Source organism: Callospermophilus lateralis, chromosome 12 (assembly GCF_048772815.1).
Source record: "Callospermophilus lateralis isolate mCalLat2 chromosome 12, mCalLat2.hap1, whole genome shotgun sequence".
Classification (NCBI taxonomy): domain Eukaryota; kingdom Metazoa; phylum Chordata; class Mammalia; order Rodentia; family Sciuridae; genus Callospermophilus; species Callospermophilus lateralis.
The window spans coordinates 66,991,142-67,017,279 of NC_135316.1; positions in this window are offsets into that span (position 1 = coordinate 66,991,142).

Genomic DNA, 26,138 nt, shown 5'->3' on the forward strand with positions numbered 1-26,138 from the left:
AAGCACCCAGACTTCAGTTCTCTGAAATAGAATTATGACATCACCATGGGCCAATCAAATTGCTTGTCTGATTTTAATTCTGGATGCCCTGGGATAGTAATTCCTGGATAATTTGATCTATGATACTGTCCAGTAGCCTGAATAATTAAAAATGCTAATTAACTGAAAAATATTTTTGATCAAGTTTCTTTAGTAATTTCTTTCTTTCTTTTTCTTCTTTCTTCCTCCTTCCTCTTTTCCCCCTCCCTCTGTCCTTCCTTCCTCCCTCCCTCCCTCCCTACACCCTCTCTGTTTCTTTCTTTTCTGAGTTCCAGGGGGAGTTGAGGAAGGAAAATTAGTTTTTTTTTTTCTTATTTGAGCAGAGCATAAGCTAAAACAAAATTTATCAGTAACAGATGCCCATTATCCACTCAAGTTATAATTTTAAGTAAGGATCATCTCATTCACTAATAGTCTCTCGGCCACCAAAATATTTTATGAACTTAATTGTTTTCATCATATCCAATGCTTAAAAACTCTCGTTGTAGGCATGAGCATCCCTTGTCTGGACCAATACATCAACTCCCTAACTGGTTTCCTATTTCCCTTCTTGCCTGTCTCCACACAGCAGCCAAAGTGGGTATTCTAAAGATCAAGTCATATTATGTCACTTTCCGGCTAATAGCTCTCCATTGTTTACCCTTTGTAGCCAGACTAAAATCCCCACTCCTTTAGCATTTCTCCCCCGCACCTGAGTGTCAACCCTATGAAGTTAGGGAAGGTGTCAGTACTGTTCCTTACGTTATCTGCAGTGTGTAGCACCATGTCTTACACCTGGGAGGGACTGAGTAAATGAGTGAAAAAGTTCCTGGATGCCAGGTGGTTGGGTGTTTAGCATTGGGAGAGTTCTCTGGCATACCATCCAATAGGCACTTATAAACTGGTGATAATAAAAAGCACACTAATTTTTAGCTGGTTAAAATTTTTTTTAACTGTTTTAAAATCTACAGACAACGAACCCCCTTATTTCCTGCATGGGATGGACCACTTCCACTGCCCTGCCTTTATATAGTTTTCATGAACACCAAGTATTTATGTTAGTAGCGGGCACAAAGCAGAGGTAAATAAAACTTACAGAAATAAATCACTTCTGGTAAATAAGCAGAATTTTGCAGAGCATTTTGGAAAAAAAATTTGTGTCAAGTAGGATAGGTAGAGTCATGATACAGTAACAAACACTTCAAAAATCTCAATGGCTGAGCACATGTCCCCCCCCACACACACATCCATGGTATATATTAAATACAGGATGGTAAAAGCCTCTTTTTATGAGATTCATTGTTTCTGGGTCCTATTTGGGTCCATGTTCTTTGAAATGGGAAAAGAGAAATATAGTGAAAAAATGCATCAGCTCTCAAAGATTCTGCTTGGAAATGGCACCCATTACTTTTACTGATACCTTAATGACTGAAGTAAGTTACATGGCCACTCATAACTTCAAGAGATCTGGGAAGTATAATGGTACCCTGACATTGGAAGGAGACCTGGTTCTATTTGGATAACTGCCCCAGTGATGATCTCATCATCCTAGCAAAACAATTGATTTAAATGTTGCTCTTAGGGAATTTTGAGTAATTGCAAATGTGTAAGTGTATACAGTCAATGCACATACTGATAGAAGTCATATTGATATGGCCCAACAACAGATAAAATAGAAGGATTAAAGAACAACAGAATTAGGCATTAAAAGAAGAAAAATATGGGTTGGAACAAAACAGGAGCTATCCATATTACCGGCCCTTTTCTATCTTTTTTAATTAATTTATTTAATTTAATTAGGTATATATGACAGCAGAATGCATTTTGATTCATTATACACAATTGCAGCACAACTTTTCATTTCTCTGGTTGTACATGAGGTAGGTCACACCATATGTCAGTAATACATGTACCTAGGGTAGAAATGTCCATCTCATTCTACCAACTTTCATGCCCCCATGAACCCTCCCCACCCCTATATCTCCTTTGCCCAAAGTTCCTCCATTTCCCAGCCCTCACCCCATTATGGATCAGCGTCCACTTATCAGAGAGAACATTCAGCCTTTGGTTTTTTGAAATTGGCTTACTTTTCTTAGCATGATATTCTCCAACTCTATCCATTTACCTGCAAATACTATAATTTTATTCTCTTTTAATGCCGAATTACCAGTCCTTTTCAACTGAAGTTCTGCAAGAGAATGAATCCCCAATGGTCTACGCACCTACAATGGTACTAGCTATTCATCTTGGGAGAACTGAAAAAAGAGCTTTTAGATAATTTTTTGCAGAGCTTAATTTCTTCATGAACCATGGTTGAAGAAAGATTGTTTATCATGCCTATGGTAATGTTTCCACCAAATCCTTAGGTAGGAGGGCATGATAATTAATAGTATTGCCCTAGTGAAAATGAGTTGAGGTTACTTTTGTATAACAATGCTAAAGTTTTGTTTAGAATGAACTACAAATAACTTTATTCCATTGTTTGGAACCAATTATCTTCTATTTATGTGGTGTCTATTGCTCTTACTTTCTAAATTTCCCTCAGATCTATGAAATCCTCTCTGTTTCTATTAGTCTATCTTAACTACCTCAATATCCCATCTGTTTCAGTTAGGATATTCCAGAGAGAGAGAGGGGGGAGAGAGAGAGGGGGGAAGAGAGAGAGAGAGAGAGAGAGAGAGAGAGAGAGAGAGAGAGAATATCAATAGGAGATATATAGTAAGATGGATAAATGGAAAGATGAGAGATAAATAGAAAAGTCTTATTTGGGGAACTGGCTCACACAATGATGAAGACTGAAAATTTCATGGCAGGTAGTTTTCAAGTTGGTGACCCAGGGAATCTGGTGGCATAGCTTAGTTCAAATCCAAAAGCTTCAGAACCAGGTTAGCTTATGATGTAATTCAGTCTTGGGCCTTCTGTTGCAAATTCTGGAAATCAAGAGGTTAAAGAACCTGGAGTATTGATATTCAAGAGCCTCAGCTCTAGGAAAAAGAAGAGCAGATTTGCTTTCTTATGACTTTTTGTTCTATTTAGGCCTCAGCTGAGTGAATGGTGCCTGCTCACATCAAGGGAGAATCTTCCCCACTCCATCCACCAACTCATGCCACTATCCTCCAGAAATACCTTCATAAATATACCAGAAATAATTTTTTACAAGCTTTGTGGGTATCCCTTAGTCCAGCCAAGTTGACACCTAAAATCAACCATCTTCTCCTAGTTGTAATAGCCTTCTAACTGGTCTCCTCTCGTACACTCTTGCAACCCTCTAAGCCAGTTGATTCATTGCAGGTGAATAATGTTTTTCAGAATTATTTCAAGACACATGTGCATACAAAAAAAAAAACAGTTTAGTTCCTTTCCATTGAATATCAAGATCTTTAACCCTAGAGCCTGCATTTTCTAATATGCAACCTCTCAAGCCTCACCTTGTACACTCTGTTCCCCTCTCTTTGTATACCATGCTTAGTGCCTCTGCCCTGCTGCTGCTGATGATGATGATGACTCCTTCTTCTATTTCAGAGTCATAACATACATGGTTAAAAAAAAAATTAAATTAGCTAGGATGGGTGCTGCACTCCTGCCATCCCAGCTACTCAGGAGGCTGAGGCAGGAAGATTGCAAGTTTGAGGCCACCCTCAGCAACTTAGCAAGATCCTATCTCAAAATAAAAATAAAAAGGGCTGGGGATGCAAATTGGTGCGGCCAATTTGGAAAGCAGTAGGGAGATTACTGGGAAAGCTGGGAATGGAACCACCATTTGACCCAGCTATTCCCCTTCTCGGACTATTCCCTGAAGACCTTAAAAGAGCGTACTATAGGGATACTGCTACATCCATGTTCATAGCAGCACAATTCACAATAGATAGACTGTGGAACCAACCTAGATGCCCTTCAATAGATGAATGGATAAAAAAAAAAAGTGGCATTTATACACAATGGAGTATTACTCAGCACTAAAAAATGACAAAATCAAGGCATTTGCAGGGAAATGGATGGCATTAGTGAAGATTATGCTAAGTGAAGCTAGCCAATCCCTAAAAAACAAATGCCAAATGTCTTCTTTGATATAAGGAGAGCAACTAAGAACAGAGCAGGGAGGAAGAGCATGAGAAAAAGATTAACATTAAACAGGGACGAGAGGTGGGAGGGAAAGGGAGAGAGAAGGGAAATTGCATGGAAATGGAAGGAGACCCTTATTGTTATACAAAATTACATACAAGAGGAAGTGAGGGGAAAGGGGAAAAAAAACAAGGGAGAGAAATGAATTACAGTAGATGGGGTAGAGAGAGAAGATGGGAGGGGAGGGGAGGGGGATAGTAGAGGATAGGAAAGGCAGCAGAATACAACAGTCACTAGTATGGCAATATGTAAAAACGTGGATGTGTAACCAATGTGATTCTGCAATCTGTATACGGGGTAAAAATGGGAGTTCATAACCCACTTGAATCAAATGTATGAAATATGAGATGTCAAGAGCTTTGTAATGTTTTGTTACAACCAATAATAATAATAAAAAAAAGGGCTGGGGATGTGGCTCAGTGGTAGAGCTCCCTTAGGTTTAACCTCCAGTATTGAAATAAATAAATAAATAAATGAACATAATTTTTTAAAAGTATATTGAAAAGTTTACAAATATAAAGACAACGGACCAGTATCTATCAATCTCCCCATTGAAGAAGCACAAACAGTTCTTTGGCCATTTACTGCTTCTCTTTTCCCCCTTTCCTTCTATCATTTTACAAAATGTATCATTAATTATAATGTGCCAAAGACATTTGCAAAAGATACTTCATATTATTAATGTAGTCTCTATGGAATGTTTTACTTTGGGGGGGGGAATAAATTCAAAGTATTCATTATGTCCCTGAAGAGTAAATAGTATCACCTTATCAAAGTGGAAAAAACACAAAACAAGCAAACAAAAATACCCAGCACTTGATGTTGTTGCAGAACTGCTAGTTGAGCTCTCCAATATGTAGTACTGGTATACATAAACATCAACTCAGTTATCATCTATAGCAGCCCACTTTTGAGGAAATTTAGAATTATCACCAATGAAAGATGAGAATTATTGAAAAAAAACGAGTAAGGCATAAAAATACTAAATAGATGAAAAAAAAACTATGACTTCAAAAATTCAGACCATAATTGCAATAATAATGATAAAATCAGCAAATGTGGTGCTTTCTTTCTTTTTTTCCTTCAATACAGCATGCCAATTCCTGTCCTCCATTTCAACTTAAGAGAATTTTGTCAGAAGGACCTCACATAACAGTCCACTTATACCCTGAAGTTTTGAAATTTTTAAAATAACAATTGAAAAACATTTAAATAGGGTTATATGTTTCAGTTTATCTGCTATTCCTCTTAGTGATATTTTCTGATGATTGAACAAATGACCACTTTACTACACTGTTTAACATCCATATTATTGTATACTTATTATATTTGAATTGCTTAGATTTAAATTGCTTCCCTTTTAAAGTCCTTCTCTAGGTGTCTCAGTGTTGCTGAGTGAAGGAAGAGCAAAAAGACATTACTAAGCAATGTATTATGAACTCTACTGACTGTCAAAAGAAGCCTATGTTTCCTTACCTTCCAAGACAGGAAATGCACCTATGCATATGAATATACAATTCTAAACATAATTTCAGAATTTTTGAGGAGGAAGATTCCTTCTAGAATCCCCACTTTAGAGAATTAATTTATTTCCCAGGCATTGATAGGGGAATTTCTATTTCACTAGGTCATGCTTACAGTTTTCATTTCCTCCTGTCCCTGGAATGTCTCACTGGAAACAATCATTGTGTAAACATACCACCTGAGATTGCATAGAAAATAGCCAAGGAATGAGAGTGAGCAACCACACCTTTCTGAGTGTTTTTATTTGGCTTCTATGGAAATCTTTCGGGTGTGGTAATTCAGTGTTTATAACTGTTAGACTGTCTTGTCTTTTGAAGCATATTATTTGCACAGCAGCTCTTAAAAGAGGTGATGGCCAGGATAGGGATTTAATTATGCCTACAAATCATCATATTTTACTGAATATTTTACCATAGCATGTCAGACTATTTCAAATAAGTATGTACCTATTAGAGATGGTTAGTAAGTGTGAAGGTGAAGAAGGAAACTGTAGGGGCCAAGATTTTCATCTTCTGCAGGACGGTTGGAAAACTCAAACTGCCATTAACAACCATTGCTCAGAAGTGGTCTGAAAGGTGTGTGATCTGAAAGACATATTTTCACTCTGGAAGAAATATTGTTTTCTTTATTCTGCTATTCTTGAGAAATTTGAAGTATTAGATGAATGTCCCATCTAATTGTTCTAGTTAGATTTTTCTCTGGAGAAACAGGTTACCCATGCCATAATGAGCACAATAGATCATCTATACGGTTTTTCCTACCATTTGTAAAGATTCAATCACTGGTCCTGCAATATTGTGTTTAAAAAAGTTTTATAAATAAGAAAGAGATGACTAACATGTCCTTGATCTAGATTTTTAGTTCTCCTTCTGTTTTCTTGCTTGAAATGCCCTTTTAAAAATTATCTTAATTAAAGGGGGTGCTGGAAGCTGGGAAAAATAATTCTGTTAGATACCATTACTGTTGGTTAAGAAAATGTGATGACAGGGGCTGGGGTTGTGGCTCAGCGGTAGAGCGCTTGCCTGGCATGTGTGAGGCAATGGGTTCGATCCTCAACACCACATAAAAATAAATAAATAAATAAAATAAAGGTATTGTGTCCATCTACAACTAAAAAATATTTAAGAAAAAAATCAAAGAAAATGTGATGACAATTTCAAAGGGCTAGGTTCCTCCATCGCAGTTGTCACCATTGCCACCAACACCCTCATCACTGTGAACATTATTGACCATTATCATGGAATTGTGTTGTGAAATTTCTCTGCACTATTTTAATAAACCTCCTCTTTCACATGAGTTGTGCCTTTTGCACATGCTAGTTCCTTTGCTCTGAACATCCTTCTCTGCCCTTTTTTGTTAACACCAACCTGAATTCCAAAGAGTACTTCAGACATCCCTTCTCAGGAGAAGACTCTACTGACTCTGTGTCCTTCTCTCTCCCCTAATCTTGCTCTGTTAGCAAACTGCAAGTTCTGGGAAGACAGAAACCATATGATTTCTTGCTCAATAGGGAGAGTAGAGCACACAGCATCCTGCACAGCTCATGGGACTTTGCATTTGATCAGTGCAGTGGGTCATCTCTTTGGCCATAAGTTAGAAGTCAGGATTCTATTCCAGTACTTTTCTGTCACCACCATTATTGTACCTCCTCCTCTGCCTTCTTGCTCCCTTTCCTTCTCATTAAAACAGCATAGTGTAGCGTTAAAAGTGATGGTTTCATATTTAGAATACTTGGGTTTGAATCCAGATAGTTGCATGCAAAATACTAAGTTCTCAATAATCATTTTTACTAAGTTGCCTTCATCCCCATTTCCAAGGGTGGGCTGTGTAATACCAGGTATTCTGTATGTCATTTGAATTAGGCTGTGTATTACCAGGTATTCTGTGTATCATTGAATTGGTAAAGTATGGAACCCATGCTTTAACAATGCTGATTTGGAGTGGACTATAACATATATGAAGAATTGAATGAAATATATCACACTATCAGTTTCCTAATGCCATGAAAAAGAAAAAAATACCAAAAACCAATTAAGCCACTGATGGTGATAGAAGAAAGAGTCTAGGAAGAGGAGGCTTCAGCAAATGCAGAAAATTTGGGGGCTGTTTGAAAGGTTTTAGGAAAGGGTATAATGAAACCTTGGATCCACTGTCCTGAGAACAGGCAAAGGCTGAAGGCTGTGGAGGAGAGAGATAAATGATACCTAGAAAAAGTTCTAGAAGTAGATGGTGCATATTGATAAAGATGTGGAGTATAATGAGAATTCATTTCAAATACAGAGGTTGATCCAAAGGCTTGATGGCAAAGATAATTATTGGCTAACAGGATGATGGATTAGGATAAATCATGGTTTTCTGGTTGCTTTTTTTCCTCTTATGATTAATGTTTTCAAGGGTACATTGTACTAATATGCTGAGTATTTCATGAGCCTTAAATGAGATGACAATTTTAATAATCAACCAACAAAGAAGACTACGAGGCGTTTCAAAAACTGTCTTAAATTGATGAAATTTATCACACAATGACAAACTCTGTATTTATAAGGTCAATATGCGCCAAGTAAATGAGAAAATTTTATATATTTGTCTACATGTTGCAAAATAGAGAAAAATCAACATATCCTAGAAATTGGTGCTATAATTGCAGGTTTAATTTTACCAGTGGTTACATTTCTCATAGTTTCCTGTGTTGGAGTTTATGGCTTGGGAATGAATGACCACAGAATTAGCAATTATCCTGTAATTTTAAAAGTGCGGTCAAATTTGTTTCTGTTAGCATTAAGTTTTCCACTTGCATAAAAACTTACTATACAAGGCGTTTGGAGAAAATAGATCAATCTTGTGTTCTCTAGTGTTAGAAACTAGTGAAGATAATGATATCATTAAACTCAATATCCTCATTAAAAAAAAAAGAGTGATGATGGCTGATTTGTATCTCTAGATAGCTACATTAATTAAATCCCACTCTCTTAACAACACTAATATTTGGGGAGAGTACAATAATTTGTAAATGTTAATTTTGCACAATAAAACTAATTAAGATTATTTTAGACATTCTATTTATGTATGGTACAGGATGGCTTAAAATTAAAAGCCAGAAGTCCTTGGGAAGTATTATTTTACCAAGGGTAAGCTCACATCCTAATTATTCTTTAAGTTTCCCTTGATTCTAATTCCTTAGGGCAGGAAAATTATAGTCATCTCTTTATACATATGACTCTGCCAGGTGCAGAATAAGTACCTGATGAAAATTTGTTGATAAGGATAAATACATCTATGGTGCTGAAGTTCAAGTTCTAAAACACTGACTTAATGGCTAACTGCCATGGAAAGTGTTATGGTTGGAATATGGATCGTTCCCCTCAGTCCCCCCAAAAAATCTCCTGTGTTAATGCAGGAACATTCAGAGAGAAGATAATGGGAATGTGAGAGCTATAACCTGATCAGTTCATTCTAGTTTTATTGACTGGGTGGAACGCTAGGTAGGGTGGGGCATGGATGGATGAGATATGACATACCCTGGAAGGATTCATCTTCCCTGTGGCTCCTTCCTGTACCCTCTTTCTGCCTCCTTTTTGTCCTTAGGAAAACAGCAGTGCCCTTCTCCCATGGTGTTCTGCCTCATCCTGGACATGGAGCAGTAGAATTGGTGGTCTGTGGGCTGAGACCGCTGATGCAACAAAATCAAATAAAATTTTCCTCCTCCAAGTTGTTCCTGTCAGGTATTTTAGTCACAGTGATGCAAAGTGAACTGAAATAGAAGGGATGGTAATTAGGGAGATCTGGATTCAATATCAAAGAAAATATGCGTTATATCATTTTTTTTCCCACTCAAATGTGCCCTAGTTTCCTTAAGCAAACGGGTGGACATGTGCTGTAAAGGAGAGAAGAACTTTGACACTATCATCTCTCTAGACTTGGGGTTCTCTCTGCAATAGGCTGGTGCTGGTCTGTGTAACCTTTCAGGGATGCCAGGTGGGTGTGGCATCCACTTCCTTTAAGAGAACCTGTCGGTCAGTCAGTGCCTGGATGAAGTGGCTGGGTATAGCATATAAGTCTTCTTCCTAGCTGCCTGGAAGATGGAGAATAAGTGTATTGGGAGGGGCAAGTGTTCTCCCCTCCACGGGAGTTTGAAAAAGCAAATAGCTTGAATGATAATGAGGCTGAGTAGAAGTTTACTTACTTATGCTACAAGGCAGGCAGAGATATTTTACTTCTCTCACTGATGACTGCAAATCCAGCCCCCAAAGGCCTTGACCATTGTAACCATTAGCCTGCTGCAGGTTGCAGAATACCACTAGTTCTTTGGGCGGTGGTATAATTAGCTTGTTTGAATTTGAAAGTAACAAAGATTCATTTCCCCCCTTGATTCTGAATGCAATATGTAATGATTGCAAATATTTTGTAGAATACAAAAAATACATAAACAACATAAAAACTACTTGGATAGAATCCAGAAAATCATGACATATTAACATTTCAGAATAGTTCCTTCTTTTTTCCATAAACAAATTAATAAATAATTACTTAAAAGTAAGTAAATAAAGTCATAATGTACGTTATGTTTTTAACCTTATATTTTCCCTCTTGATATATTGTGACTATTGTCCAGTATTCTTAAAATTTTTTTTGAAATGTTCCACAGAACAGTTATACTTATCAATACTCTATTTTTGATCATTTTATAGCTTTGGAATTACAAATAACGCAATGATGAACCTCCTTGTGAATAAATCTTTGAGCACTTTTCTGAATATTTTCTCATGGAACTTTTTCTACAGAACTTACATTTTAAAAAAAATTTATAATCAGGCAAAAATGTTCTTTAAAAAAATCTTTAAAAGGATTGTCTTCTAAAATACCACTGACCACACACGCACATGCAGACTTACAGTAAAAACGATTCAATAAATTTAAGAGCACCTGAGGCCTATCTCTAAAGCTTTTGTGGCGTACTCCCCTTTTCTCTTAGACGTTCTGTACAGCCACCAATGAATTGTGACTAGACAAGTCTGAGAAAGACACTTCATTTAAAAAAGCATCACCTGGGGTGAGGTTATCCTGGAGAGTGGTAAATTCATGATATAGTGAGAATAATGAAGTGAAGTCCAATTTGATAAAACCTCTCATTCCTTATTTTACTTTCTTTTACCTTAGGGAAAGAAAGGGGAAGCCAATTTCTGAACCTGATTGACTGAGATTTTCCAAAGGCTGGCATAATGCTCATTTGCCCTCATCCTGGCACTACTGGAGTTCTTTATTTTAAACTTCGTGGTCCTGTCCTTCACTAGGGACACAAAAAAGAGTATCAAACCTGCCCTCAACAAAGGTACTGTCTCGATAAAGGTAGTTTTGAGGAGAAGTGAAGAGTTTAGCAAATTGCCAGGTGTTGAATTCCACCCATGACATTGAATAGCTTTCAAAACTAGAAGAAAACAGATTTTATTTTGGTAAACAGTAAGCCTGCCACAAGCCTGGACCAAACTCCATGGAGAGAACCTGTCTCATGGGATTGCTTCCCAAGCCTGCCCTAATGTAGCTGGAGACCCAGAATGGTGGTAAGCAGAAGAGACAACTGAGAAGCATTAACATTCTGAAAGAATCTCAGCACTGGACTAGAAGAAGAGTGAGCCCTTTGCTCCATTTATGCATCATCAATATCAGGTCAGAACCTTAGGTCTATGTACAGTAAAGCCAAGATGGAGGATATGTTGGGAAAATGTTGAATCCTAATTCCTCTAGCCATTCTCCTCCTTTATTCTATTTTGATAACTTAGTTTTTCTCACATGGTCTCTGGTTTTTTTTTTTCCTCCCCCTGCATTATCAAGATTTTCTCTCTGGAAAGAATTTGATAGGCTTATTACCCCCATACTTTAGCAGAAGTTGGAGATTGATAAGCTGGTGAGGCTAGCATGTCTGACTTACTCTGAAATTCTAGGTCCTTTCTTCTTATGAAGAGAGTGGCAATGACTCTTTTCCTGCCATATTTGAAGAACGGAAGTTTTCTAGAGAAAATGAAATGGGGCAGAGTAGGTTAATAAGCATTTCAAGTTACAAATACTTTAAAACTCTTGTGCAACGTAAGGATATTCTGTGTGCATCTGTTTGAAGCCAAGAATAGAAAAAGAAACCAAGGCCTGATATAATAATTATTCAAATTGACGTGCAGACATAATTTTTTTCTTTTTATCTCTTTTTCCGGATGTCCTTAAACTCTAATTCTTTGAATAGTGTTGTTAACTCATCTGGATTAGCATAAAGACTCACTCTGGAGTTTATAATTCCACTACTATTGTTTCTTTGATCTTCAGTCCAGCTCATGTAGAAGTTATTCAGAGTCAACAGGAGAAATGTTCTACATTGCTAACAGCAGGTATTCTCCATCAGCTAAAAAGTATTGCCCCTGAAACATACAGTAATTCTAATAGGTAATAGAATTGTATGTTACATTTTTTTAATGCATCATTTTAAAAATTCAGTTACCAGAGTTGTGATGAACTACAACCTGGCTAGGAAATCATAACTGATGGAGATAACTCATTTAATTAAATATCTTAAACCCGACACTCCAGGTTGGGGAGATGAGTTTGGGAAGAGTCAGGCTTGGCAATCTGCTGAAGGTGTACCTACTGACAGTGGAGGACAGCTAGATTGGAGCCCAGAGGCTAGAGTCTCAGTGAGTTGGGGGTTTTGATAGGTTTTAATATCTTTTTCCAAGAGAAGTTGATATTTTCACTCATTTCCTCAAATTCAAGGTTTTAGATAATTTCTCCATGGCTATGAGGAAATGAGAAGAATAAAACCAGGAGATGGTATCTCTGTCAATTTTATGGAATCTGCCATTGAACTTTCTGGCCATGTGAGAAGAATTTGTTTCTTTGTTCTGATATGGCCTGATGTCAGTAGGGGGGTGTCCAGCTCAGCATGGTTGTCACTCCCTGCCAGGTGTGCACTGTCTGCTTGGATATTGAGTCACACTTTGAAGTTCATCCATATTGATCACCTCATACTAGAGTTAATTATTTCCAAGACTCTGAGGTCAGGGTTTGTTGTGAGTTCATTTGGGGTCAACCTAGACTTGTGGACACATAGGATAGTTACTTTTTCCCTACAGACTAGAAAGAGATTTTGAACATTCTTTGGTGGTAGAATCTTTAGGTCAGACAACTTTTCAGGGAACCCCAATATAGAAAATAGATAAAGGTGGATGTTCTCTGATACCCTTGGTGTCCGGCCATGGTCTTTACCCAAAGAAACAGTATGAAGCCTCCTTGCGGAGAAATACACTAACCAAAGTGGAAAATTCCTCTCCAAATTTGTACGTGAGCAGAACCTGCTTGTGCTAAGTGGTAGCACATGGAAAGAACCTGGCAACATTGAGGAATGTCATAGGAAGCAAGTCTATGAGACTTATTTTTGTGTTTACTGCAGGGATGTTGTTAAGGATGTGGTTGCTGACATCCCACAGTGTTTCCTTTATGAAGATCTGCTGAAGAAATGTTTCTCTTCCCTCAGGACTGCAATTAACCACATTTCTCCTGAGCAGCTGGGAAGCTTACATCTTATAGGTACTGTACATTATGGGCTATCTTTAGGTTGCCTATAGGGCAGGCCTTTCAAACTTTTACTGCACTGGAATCCTCTGGGGATCTCTTTAAATGCAAATTTCCAGGCTCACCCCAGAACAATGACATCAGAATCTCAGGAGGGGGAATCAACATTTCTTAGAAGTTTTCTGGGTTATCTCAATGTGCACTCAGGGTTGAAAACCACTATAACCAGGCCTTATTGCATTATTTTTTTTCTATCCAGTTGCTCGATTGTTCATTCCTTATATGTCTTTGTTAATCTTAATTTTTTAAATGATTGACTATGACATATGTCTGCATGTTAATTGATGATGATTAAATAAATGTTTAGGAATAATCACCTTATTTTAAAGTAAAATTTAGTTCTTCTTACAACTTTAGCACATGTGTTAGTTTGGCTCCTCTAAGCAGCAGATGCCAAGATGGGATTAAAATGTGCAAGAAATTTACCAACAAAATACTTAGGAAGGAAAATGATAGGGAGCTGGAAATGGCTTGGAGAACTATCAAGGCTAGATGTTGGTCTGACCTCTGGGAAGGAGAGAGCAAAGGAATAAAGTATGGGTGAAGAGTCTCAGATCATGACAGCTTTAGGTAAGGTTGGCAAGCCTGCTGGGAGCCTTAAACAAAAGTCTTCAGTCAGAGGAGCTCAAGGCTCCCAAGGACAGGTCACATGGAGGGCCCTGCCCTACTTGGCCATTATCTGGGAATACCCCAGGGAAGGATGGCCTTGTGCTAATTGTCACCTGGGGCCATCAGTCCATGATGTTACATTTAGAGAGCTGAGAAGCATATTGCTGTGGCAGTCACAGTGCATCATCTGAATTCCTTTTCCACTTTGAGTCTATTATTTGTGTTGAGAAATAGCAAAAGATTGGGATGAGGAATGAGGCTATATGATAGGAGGAGGAAAGAAAGCTGCAGGGTGAATAGAGTGACAGATAGGGATGTGAGAAGGTGCCTGCAAGGAGCAGAGGGGCATTAAATGGGGCATTAGTCCTGGTTCATCAACAGATCAAAGGGAAAGATGAAGAGTGGGGCATGAATGATTGCTGGGAGAAGAGTCAATGAACAACCTGGGCAAGGAGTGAGAAAGACTGTGTTGGTTAAATCCCAATAGAGACTGATTAAACTATGGGTGTCATTCACTCATAAAAATTGGAGGCAGATGTCAACCTGGGGCGGGGGGTACCTCACCCCACTATTCCAAAAAGGCCTGTGGGAACTTTAATACTGAGAAACATACTTTATTTCTTTAGCAGTGGTTCCTATCCTGGTTTCATGTTAGAATCATTTGGAGATCTTAAATATACTGATGCCAGGGGGCCCTAACAGAATAATTAAAGGAATATTTTTGAGAGGAAGTGCACACATCAGTATCTTTAACAAGTACCACAAGTGATGCTAATGGTCAGCTCAGAATTAGCCTCTTTACTCAATCCAGACATTATGAACAAAGCCTGTGAGGACGAGGAGTAAAATGTGCATTTACTCACGTGAACATCTGAGAATAATTTGAGAGTATGGGAATTGTATAAAGTGCTTCAAAGTGCTGAGATTATAACATTTAAATAATCTATGAAAACTGTATTTGCAGCCTGACTCTTCCCTGTTTGCATCAAAGACCATAATAAAAACATTATCTGCTCTGCCACACCAAAATTATGGGAAAAACCACTTCCCACTCCCTTCTCACAGTCTTCTCGAGGCAGGGTGAAATGGGTTTCCAGTTCTTAACAGGCCAAAACAGATCAGAATCAAGAATGTACAGGTCCACTGCACAGAGAACAGAACCAAATATAGTCATTCCTCCATATCCACAATGGATTGTTTCTAGGACCCCCTGTAAATACCAAAATTCTTGGATGTTCAAGTCCCTTATATAAAATGGTGGAGTACTGCATAATACATATGCACATTCTCCTGTTTACCTTAAGTCGTTTCTTGATTATTTATAATACCTAGTATAGTATGAATGCTATACAAAGAGTTGCTATACTTAATTATTTAGGTACTAATGACAAGAAAAAAATGCCTGTACACATTCAGTACAAATGCATTAAAAATATTTTCTATCTATAGTTAGTTGAATTTGTGCATGGGGAACCCCTGGATGCAGAGGGCCAGCTTTACCTTGCTCAGGGTTTGTTACAACAATCATCCATGAAATACCCAATGCCAGGGGGAGCATTGCAGCAGAGGTGTCAAAGAACAGGACAACTAGTGGTCCTCCCTTAACATCCAGGTGCAGCCCAGCCCTACTTGAGAACAAGAAGGCTTGGAGATGCAAATTGTAAAAAAACAGGGCCTTCACAATGGAAAGGGGAATCCCATCTGGAGAGAGATGAGCCACCTAAAGGTAGTTGGCCAGTAACTGAAAGGCGAATGGTATTGTGTGGTAGTTTAAGCTTAAGTCTTAATAAGTCTTCAATCATTAATTAATTGAGAGCATCCTATGTGCTAGACATGGTGCAAGATACTCCAGCTGATTTCAGAGGGGAAGGCCTGGGAATTTGTCTCATCTAATTTTGGGGGATTCCCTGGTGCTGACATGGAGAAAGTTATCTCTTTTGTCCTGAAAAGTTCCTGTGGTAGGGAGAATAATGGTCCTTAACCAGAAGGTCCTAATCCCCTAAACCCAAGGCTAGGTTGCATGGTTGCACTGTGTGACAAAAGGGAATTTGCAATGGGATGAGTTAAGACCTTAAAATGGAATTATCCAGGTGGGTCAAATCTAATCGCTTGTGTTCTTAAAAGAGGGAAACCTAGTTTAGGGGAGAGGCAGGGAGAGAGAGAGAGAGAGAGAGAGAGAGAGAGAGAGAGAGAGAGAGAGAGAGAGAAGAGGAGAAGAGGGGTGTGGGGAGGTGGGGGTAGGGTGGAAGTCACCAAGAAGAAGGGGCAGAGAGATAGCAGTGACCTGCCATTGTTGGATTTAAAGATGGAGGAAGGAGCCAAGAGCCAAGAAGAGCAAGCTGTCTCTAGAAGTTGAAAAGAGCAAGGAAAGTCTTCCATCAAGTTTCCAGAAAGGAATGTAATCCTGCCGCCATCTTGATTTTAGTTCAGTGAGACCTGTGTTGGATTCTGACCTATAGAATTTATAAGATAAAGAATTTGTGTTGTTATAAGCCACTAGATTTCTAGTAGTTTGTTATAGCATCCATAGGAAACTAGTATAGTCACTGAAGGGTCTGCAACCATTTGTAGAAAGAAGAGACATATCACTTGATTTTCAACTATTTTTAAAGTTTTTATTTTGAGATCATTTCAGACTTACAAAACAATTGCAAAACAGAACACAGTTCCTTTCACATAGTTTTTCATAATGTTAATATCATACACAATAGTAGTAAAATGATCAGTATTAAGAAATTAAGACTGATATAATTCAATTAACTGAAGACTTGGTTGAGATTTTATCAATTTTCCATTTTCTACCAATGACTTTTCCTTTTTGTTACCAGATCGCACTTCACATTTATTTGCCATGTCTTTTTAGTCTCCTTGAATCTGTGAGTTTACCAGAATTTTCTTGTCTTTCATGACCTTGACATTTCTGAAGAATGTTGTTATTTTCTAAAATGGCCTCATTTTGGATTTGCCTGATATTTCTCATGATTATTAGGAAGAATCCCACAGAGGACAAGTGCTTTTCTCAATGCATCCTATCAGTTGTACACACTGATGATTTGTCTTTTAACTGATGATGTTAACTTGGTTCACTTGGCTACAGATTTTACCACTGTAAAATTAAAATTTATACAAGGGTATTTTGGGAGATATACTTTCAGCCTATGCACATATCCTGTTTCCTTTTAAATATTTTCCCACTAGCTTTATCATTCACCAGTGAATTTTGACCATAATAATTACCACTGTGGTCTAATCATGGGACTTTAGTTCCTTTATTCCTTCTACATTTATTAATGGGACTTGTAAGGAAAAGCTATTTCTTTTCTGTTATTTATTTATTTATTCAGTTATTTATTTATATCAGATGGACTCAAGGATATTTATTTCATCTTTTGGCTTAGGACCCAATGCTATCATTATTTATTTTGTGTCTCAAATTGATTCAGATTTGGTCACTGGAATCTTTCTGAAGTAGGCCCTTGTGAACTTTCAATATATGCTCAGTCTTTTTTAAAAAAAATACTGCTCATTTTGTATTTTCCCTGCCCAGCTTTGAATTCAACCACTTCTACAAGGAATGTCCTGATTCTTTTTATTAGAAAGTAACATTTAGGCCAGGCAAGGTGGTACACACCTGTAATCCCAGTGGCTTGGGAGGCTGAGGCAGGAGGATTGTGAGTTCAAAGACAGCTTTAGCAATTTAGCAAGGCCCTGAGCAACTCAGTGAGACCCTATCATTAAATAAAATATTTTTTAAAAAAGGTCTGGAGATGTGGCTCAGTGGTAAATGCCCCTGAGTTCAATCCCTGGGACCAAAAAAAGAAAATAACATCTAGAAACCAAGATCTGGGTATCAGAAGTGTTCACTGTTACTGGGATGTTACTGTTGTTACTGTTTCCAGATCCTCCCCAAACTACAGATATATATGTATGCCAACCTACCCATGCACACATTTATACACACACACATACATACATACACACACAGATATATATGTACCTGTGTGTGTATATGTATTTTTAAGAAAAGTAGGTTCACACTGTTTTCTCCAAATACAATTCAACACCACTAGATTTATTCTACCTTTATTTTTCTTATTTAGAACTTGTTTCTCTGGTTGTGAGAAACCTGGACCTCTTTATCTATACTATCCTTACTTATTAGCTTAACCCTATTATGCTTATAAAATAGCTTTGGAATTGTAAACCTGTATCCCTGTGAGGAACAAATTTACCAACCCGAATACCATGTTTATGTGCTATATCCTTTTTGTGTTTAGCTTTATAGCACCCAGTCAAAACACTTCCAAGGATATTTAAGTCAATTGCTTTCTTCTCCACTGCTTAATTTTTTAATCTTGATTCATGAAATTTTGTATTATCTTAAGATATGAAACAAATTGCAATTTGTTCACTTTCAAGCGCTCAACTTGAAAACATCTCTTTTGAGCTGAAATAGTGCTTTTGGACTTATTCCAGCTTGGTCTCAGAGCTAGAAATCTGGGGCTCTAACACTTTGACGCGCAACCCTTTTAGCTGTGAGACAAGTTAAATTAAATCACCGTGCAGCACTCATCAGCCTTGGACAGCTTTGACAGTTCCAGCCTTGCCAGGTAATTGGCCAAGTATCTTACTCTTTTAGCTAGATCACAAGCTTCCTGAAGGCCATGTAAGTGCTAATTCAGTCTTCACATTCTTTGAGTATTCTACTTAGGCCACAGCAGATGCTCGAATAGTTTTGACATCTTTAGCTGTGATGAATCTGAGTACAAGACTATGAATGCTGTGTGTGATGGGTTTTGTGCCAGGAAGGTTAAGGCATTTTCTTTTTCCCTCTGGAAAATTCTTCCCTTCATCCCCATCTGTTCCCCTCTTACCCGGATAGTACTTCTGGTGGGCCTGCTTAGACTTTCCTCTCCCCTCTACTGTCACTCGCCAGCCTGTCTCAAACGTTGTGTGCAGATCTAGGAAAATGAGATACACCCTCCAGATAGAACTTAAAACACTGCGGTGTAGTCATTGACTTTCTTGCCCATCTCCCTCAGAAGGTAGTCAGCGTATTGAGCGCTGGCTCTGGGTCTTCTTCATCTTGACATTTCCGAGCAAATGGCCTGTCAGGAAAAGATACTGAGCAGGTGCTCGTTGAACAAATGGGTAACATCTGTGATAAGAGGAGTAATATTATAGGTGCATTAACATGTGTCATCTGGTCACAGAAACAGGGAACTTGGCAAAAATTAGAGACCTGCAAATAAAGCCCAAGTGTGAATCCATTTAACTTATGGGCAGAGGACTCATTGGAAAGGAAAGAAACACCCTAAAAACGAAATAAAGCTTATCTAGCACTAATTATGTGCCAAGAATTATCTCATACTTTGTACATATTATTTCTTTTTAATCCTCAACCATCTAAATCAAGCCAGTTTTTGTCACTGCACACAAGAGATACAGCTAGTACTGGGGATGAGTGATTAATAATCTGTGTTCTCGCAGTTCTTTTTTTTTTTTTTTTAGTTGTAGATGGACACAATACCTTTATTTTATTTATTTATGTGATGCTAAGGATTGAACACAGTGCCCCACGCATGCGAGACAAGCGCTGTACCACTGAGCCACAACCCCAGCCCTGTTCTCACAATTCTTAAGTGATGACTCCACATTTCAATCCACCTCCATCTTCCTTCAAAGTCAATATGCTTCCTGGTGTACCATGTTATCTGGAGGGAAAGAAAGGCATTAAATTAATTTGTTAAGTTGCTAGAAAAATAAATCAAAGGGCTTATTTTGTAAAATAATAATAATTATTAAAAATACAAAAATTCTTAAACTAAGGTCAAAGCTGCATTTGATTAGCAAAGTAGTCAGGGGCTAAATCTACTACTATTGCCCTTGAAAGTCTCCTAAGTGATAACTGAAATCCTTGAATAACACTATTTAACTTCTAATACAGGATAAGACTTAGAAAGATCAAAATTGGCAGGCTGTTGGACATCTAATATAACCATCAGAAGTTTTCTTTTTTCTTTTGTCTTGAATACATGTCCTGTCACTCTTGTCTCCAGAAGATTCGAACAGCCAAAGAGTCATGATATCAATTGATTTTGGTATAAGAATCCAACTGTGCATAGGATCTCCTTTGATTTCTATGGTCTCATTGGATGGCAGAGCTAAATATCAACTCCTAGAATGTGGTACATCTTTTATGGATCTAAATTTGACTTCATTGGACTCGGCAGGGAGCAATGAGGAGTTATTTTATTATTTTGAGGTACCAGGGAGTGAACTCAGGGGCACTTGACCACTGAGCCACATCCCCAGCCCTATTCTGTATTTTATTTAGAGTTGCTTAGTGCCTCAGTTTTGTTGAGGCTGGCTTTGAACTCTCGATTCTCCTGCCTCAGCTTTCTGAGTCACTGGGATTACAGGCGTGCACCGTTGTGTCTGGTGAAGATTTATTTTTAATGCTCCACATTTTTCAAATACATTTTTCACAAACCACATATTTGTTCTGCAAATTATTTTGATTAGAACGAGGAAATCTGTTACAGTTCAAAATTTTCACCCAATACGTTGTTGCAAGTAACTTTGTCTCCTAGCCAACTTCATATGCCTGGCAAGCAATTTGTCAGCACTAGCATCTTCAAATGAAACATCAACTTTCACTTCCCCACAAATGATTATTCTTCCACTTCAGAGGACATTCAACTCCTAGCCCCCAAAGTTAGACATGCGAGAGGTCAAGCCAATGCTTCCCAAGACTGGTGTTCCATTCAATGATAGATGGTTCTACTCAGTCACAAAGCTGATTAAAATGTTTTATTACATCCTTGTGACAAAATTTTTTTAAAGCAAAGAATAATTAATTCTGAATGAGGAAGTAGAGAATGATTTAAATCACTTACTGGATAAAGAATGTAAACAAGTTAAAACCATTAGCCAGAAATGTGGTTAGCAGTTATTTGCAAGTCTTCCTTCTCTAAATCCAGTCTACCTAAAGAATCACAACTGAAGTCATAAATGCAAATTTATTTTTTGTTAAGGAATTAAAAAAAAACTTGTCTTTCTTTCTTCTTTTTTCATGCTCATATAAAAGCATTTTGGATGATTAAGTAAATGAAAAGAGACTGAAAATTTATAAAATAATCTAAATTTAGAAGAAAATTATGGGGCTCCTTTTTTGAACAAGATATGCACATGAAAAATAAAACCCCACGCTTTGAACTAAGAAGCAATTTTAATAGCTTGTTGAAACTAAAGCCTTACAGCTATGCTTGGTAAGCTTTTTTTTTTTTTTTTTTTTTTTTTTTTTTTACTCATGCAAATAAAACCAAGAAAAACACCACCATACAAACTCTACCTCAAACAAGTCTGAGAATGTATTATTTCTCAGAACTTGGTTGAATTTAAAGCTATCTTGTGTGGACTCTGCTTCTAGAAGATTAATATAGGAAATAATTTCAAAAGGATAACACTTTTGCTGAAAATAATTTTCTGGTTTTTCTTTCTTATCATGACCAGGCCTTAGACTTTGCTGTACTCATTCCTAATTCCTTCTTTCCTCTCTTCTTCTCTTCTCTTCCCCACCCCTCTCCATCTCTCCCCTCCCCTTTCTTCTTTCCCTCCTGCCTTCTGTATTTCAGGTCTAGATCCTAAGAGGGATCCTTATATGCAATACACACTCAATACATTTTTTGGAGTGGATTCATGAGTTCCAGGGGTGGGAGTGGGGGTGAAGGATGTCAAAGTCTCCTTGTTGCATACAGGCAAAATCATAACTTAGATTTTCTACATGCATAAGCCAGGCCTCTATTCAAAGGCATTAATCCTATTCAAGTCACCAGTGCATTACTGTAGCCCTTACACACCAGTAACACTTGTGCATCCATTCAGAAATCATCATGGAAACATTAGAGTTAAATAAGTTCCCAGCAAAACAAACACCGAACAGCCCTCCAGTTTCTCATTAGAGGCGCAAAAGATTACATTTACTGATTACCATCAAAAAAAGAATTTCAGGGAGCACTTTTCCCCATACTCCACTATAGTTCTCAAGCATGAGTGTGCAATGTGCACATACACATGTCACATGTGAATGCCAGCTGTTTACGTGCCGGGCACAGTCTAGCAGTCAGTTATTATGAGAAAGGGTGTGTGTTACGAGCCCTTTTGTTTCTCTGTAGCTGTCACCTGCTTATCTTTTTTCTTCTTGGGGTACATTCCTAAAGAAGTTTCTTCAATTTTCCACAGCCAGCTATCTGTTTGATTAACATGTGTATGGATTTTTCTCTCTTGGACTGAATCACATAAATCGAAGTCCTTCCAACTTTTATTATGACAGTAAGTGGTAGAGTCAGGAGGATCAATTGGGGATACCATACAGCAGGTTTCAGTTAGACTTGGTGCATGACTGAGGCTTCAGAGGAATTGGGGTTCAATAGGCAGAACCGGGAGAGGTAGGGGAAGGACACACATCATCAAAGAGATTGTGGGTTGCTAGGTCAGGAATATAGAAATAAGTACAGCAGAAACTAAGGCCTAGCTATAAGGCAGCCCTGGGAATCTGGGGTAAACTTTTGCTGTTTGTTCCACTAGTTGTCCACTCTCCCTTCCTGTGATTATGGCACTTCAATCTTATTAGGAGATCTGCTCCTCCTTACTATTTGTGATTATGGTTTAGGGACACTGACTCCTCCCTGGGGTCCTGAGAGGGGCTTGTTTGTGTTTAATCAAGCCCAATCATGTATTACCTGCCCTAGCCACTGGGATTGGTTCAGGAAGGAACATGACTCAAATTAGGCCAATATGACGAATGACACGGAACTGCAGAGAGATTCTATAGTGGTTGGGGAAGTGGACTCAGTATCTCTGAAATCCCCAAAGGTGTAAGGGCTGAATCTGCTACTACTACCTTATTACTGTGTGCACTCTGTGCCTACAGTCACCATGGAGGAAGATAAAATTGTGAAGTTGAAGGAGAGAAAAAATTATATCCTATTGGCTTTGTTTCGACCCCAAATCCAGCTAAACCCAAAGCCATTGAGCACTATCCGTAGACTTTGCCTTTATGTGGATCAGTAAATTCCACTTTTATTTAAGCTAACTTGGGTTTGATCTTTTATCATTTGCAGTCATATGGATTTTTTCTGATACAACATTTCACTGAGTCTGCCTCATTACTGAAGTTATTATTTTTTTTGAGAGAGAGAGAGAGAGAGAGAGAGAGAGAGAATTTTTTAATATTTATCTTTTAGTTTTCGGTGGACACAACATCTTTATTTTATTTATTTTTATGTGGTGCTGAGGATCGAACCCAGCGCACCGCGCATGCCAGAGGAGCTCGTTACCGCTTGAGCCACATCCCCAGCCCTGAAGTTATTTTTTTAATCCATGTATACCTTTGACCCAAGGTGACTCAGGCTCCATTAGAAAAAAAAATGCTGTATTTGAACAGTTTTTCTCCTATAAGTACCTGTCAGTCATTGTCCCTGGATGTGCCAGGTTGATGGCTGATTGACCATCAGGACGATGCTGGAAGACTTCAAAAGCTAGATACACTCTAGTAATCACAGCACTTTTGGGTAGATGATCCAAATGATACTCCACATGGGCAGCTCTGGTGTGCATGAGCCTGGAGGTCCTGCAGAATGGCTCAGAATTCAAACTCAGAGTCCAAGGGATGTTCAAGCAATGATGTGCTTCCTTAACACAGTATCCCCAAGACCACAAAGAGAAAAGGTTGAAGTCTTGTAGGGGTTGTCAGCCAATCAGTGAGAACATTAGATTCCAGTGGCCATGGGAGGCTTCAAGATTCCTGCATCCCAAGTATCCTTTGGCCCAATGTAAGAATCACCCCATGGCTCGAGTTTTATTGCTTAGGATCTGTGTGTGGTTTGTGAGGTATACCTCATGGAGTTCTCTGGACTTTCCAGATTGTCTCATAACCTCGGGGTAAGTATTTTCTGACCTGGTTTTTCCTGCTGTTGCTGGTTCAGAGCACAAAAGGAATGTGGCCCACTGGTATCCCAGTTCAAGTAGCTGGCTCATTGGAAATTTCTCCCTATATGAGTAAAGAGATGCCTGCCCACAGCTCCTCATATGCTTCAGCTCATGCTAGGATGTAAACCACACATTGCAGAGTCCCATCAAACTTGAATCAGGCACATGTAGAAAGGAACCTCAGTGTGAAGGGTCATGGGCTATCAGGTGGTGGACCTGATTTCTGTATCATGGATAAGTGGGAACTGCCATGCCACTGTGAAGGGCTGAGATAAGGGCAGTGTTTTGCTGTGGCATTGGTGGGCTGAGATAAGACAGGCTGTTGGCAACAAGAAACAGGGAGGCAGATGTTAGGGTAAACAGATTTGATGGTAAAAGTGGGGTGACAAGCTTGGTGTCAGATGGTGACAGAACATAGAGGCCAGGCAGTATACACAATAATCAAGGCCAGGGAGTAGATAACTTGGATCTGGGCTCAACCAAAAGGCAAGTCAGTAGAAACAGGAGCATGATGGGAAGCAGAACCAGGGACCAATCCCAATGAGTAGACTTGTTTTTCCAGAATGCTGTAGACCACTACAAACATTGATTTCCCCTCAGCATGCTTCAGGTGTTAGTCTAACTGCAGAGATCCAAGACCGTGTTTCTTCCTGAATCCCCTTCTCCCAGGAATCTTGCATGTTTTTCAATATTCTATAAATGAACCCCTGGGAAGAGCTAACCTGGGTGGTTGGCTTCTCCAGGTGCTGGAAAAAAGCAAGAGCTTTTTTTCCCCAAAGCCTGGAATTTGCAGTGAATCCTTCCTATCTATAACTACTTAGAATGTCAGTCCTTGGAAGCTTGGAGTTTATTTGAGTCTCATCTATTGCCATCAAAGAAATCACTTTTATGACTTTCTTTTCTGGGGTAATAAGGCTTCTTCAAGAATGTGAAATTTCTCAATGTCTATATCTATATGATTGTTTTAGGCAATAGTGTAATATATAACATCCTACATATCTTTTAAGATTTATGTATACCCTTCCTACTTACAAATAGGTTTTGGAGTAACTTGAAAAATAAACATTCATAAACAGAGGTTATTGAAAAAAGAACTGTACAAAAGAAGAAATCCATTGGGTTATGTTATCTGATACATCTAAATAAACTAAGTTCTTGGGAGATGCAATCTTTTTTCTTGGTACTAAAAGGAACATATTGTATGTATATGTCCTAACACAAAGAACAAAGAATGACATATTGGATAACATCATCAGCAGCAGTTTTAGAGATGATGCAACTGTGATCATGAGTACAGGCTCTGCTGGCAGATTGCAGAGGTTCGAATCCCAGCTCTGTGGATTTCCCCCTGTATGTTCCTGGCCAAGTTGCTGAATCTCTCTAGATCTAAATTTTTCTTATTTGTAAAGTGGAGGCAATAATAGAACCAGCGTTATTTCATTTGGGAAAGATTATATGAGTAGATATATTTTAAAAAAGTAAGTACAGGGTGAGTGCCAATCAATAAATGTTACTTCTTGCTATTTCTTGTATGAATCCTAACTAGACACAGAGGCTCAACAAAGCTCTAGTTCAAAAGTGGTCCAAGGGTCTCTACTGCTGCCTTCTTGGTCTTGAATTCTCTAAGACAGTTTGACTAATGCTCCCTGAGGCCGGGGATTCTTGCCCTTTTTTTCTCTCCGCCCTTCTTCTCTTTTATTATGCCTGTCAAAATAGTCTTTCCCATATACAGAACCTTCAGGGAATTGACAAATAAATATGGTAATTTAAACCAAGGTGTTGTGATAGTTAATTTTATGTGTCAGCTTGTATGTTATGTGCCCAGTGGTTTGGTCAAATACTAGCCTAGATGTTGTGAGGGTATTGTTTAGATAGAATTTACACTTAAATCAGTAGACTTTGAGTAAAGCAGATTGCTCTCCACATGTGTGAGCCTCTTCCAATCAACTGAACGCCTTTAGAGTGAACAGAACAAGGGTACCCTGGAGGAAGAAGGAAATCATTCCTGCAGACTGCCTCTGGAATCCAGACTGCCATACCACTCTTGGTGTTCTCAATCTGTCTGCCTACCCTTGGGATGTTAAATTTACCAGCCTCAACAATTGTATAAGCCAATTCCTTGAATAAACCACTCTCTGCATATATATGTACACGAAAACACATACACACACGCGTGTGTGTGTGTGTGTGTGTGTGTGTGTGTGTATATATATATATATATATATACATGTATATTTAGAGAGTGGTTTATTAAGGAA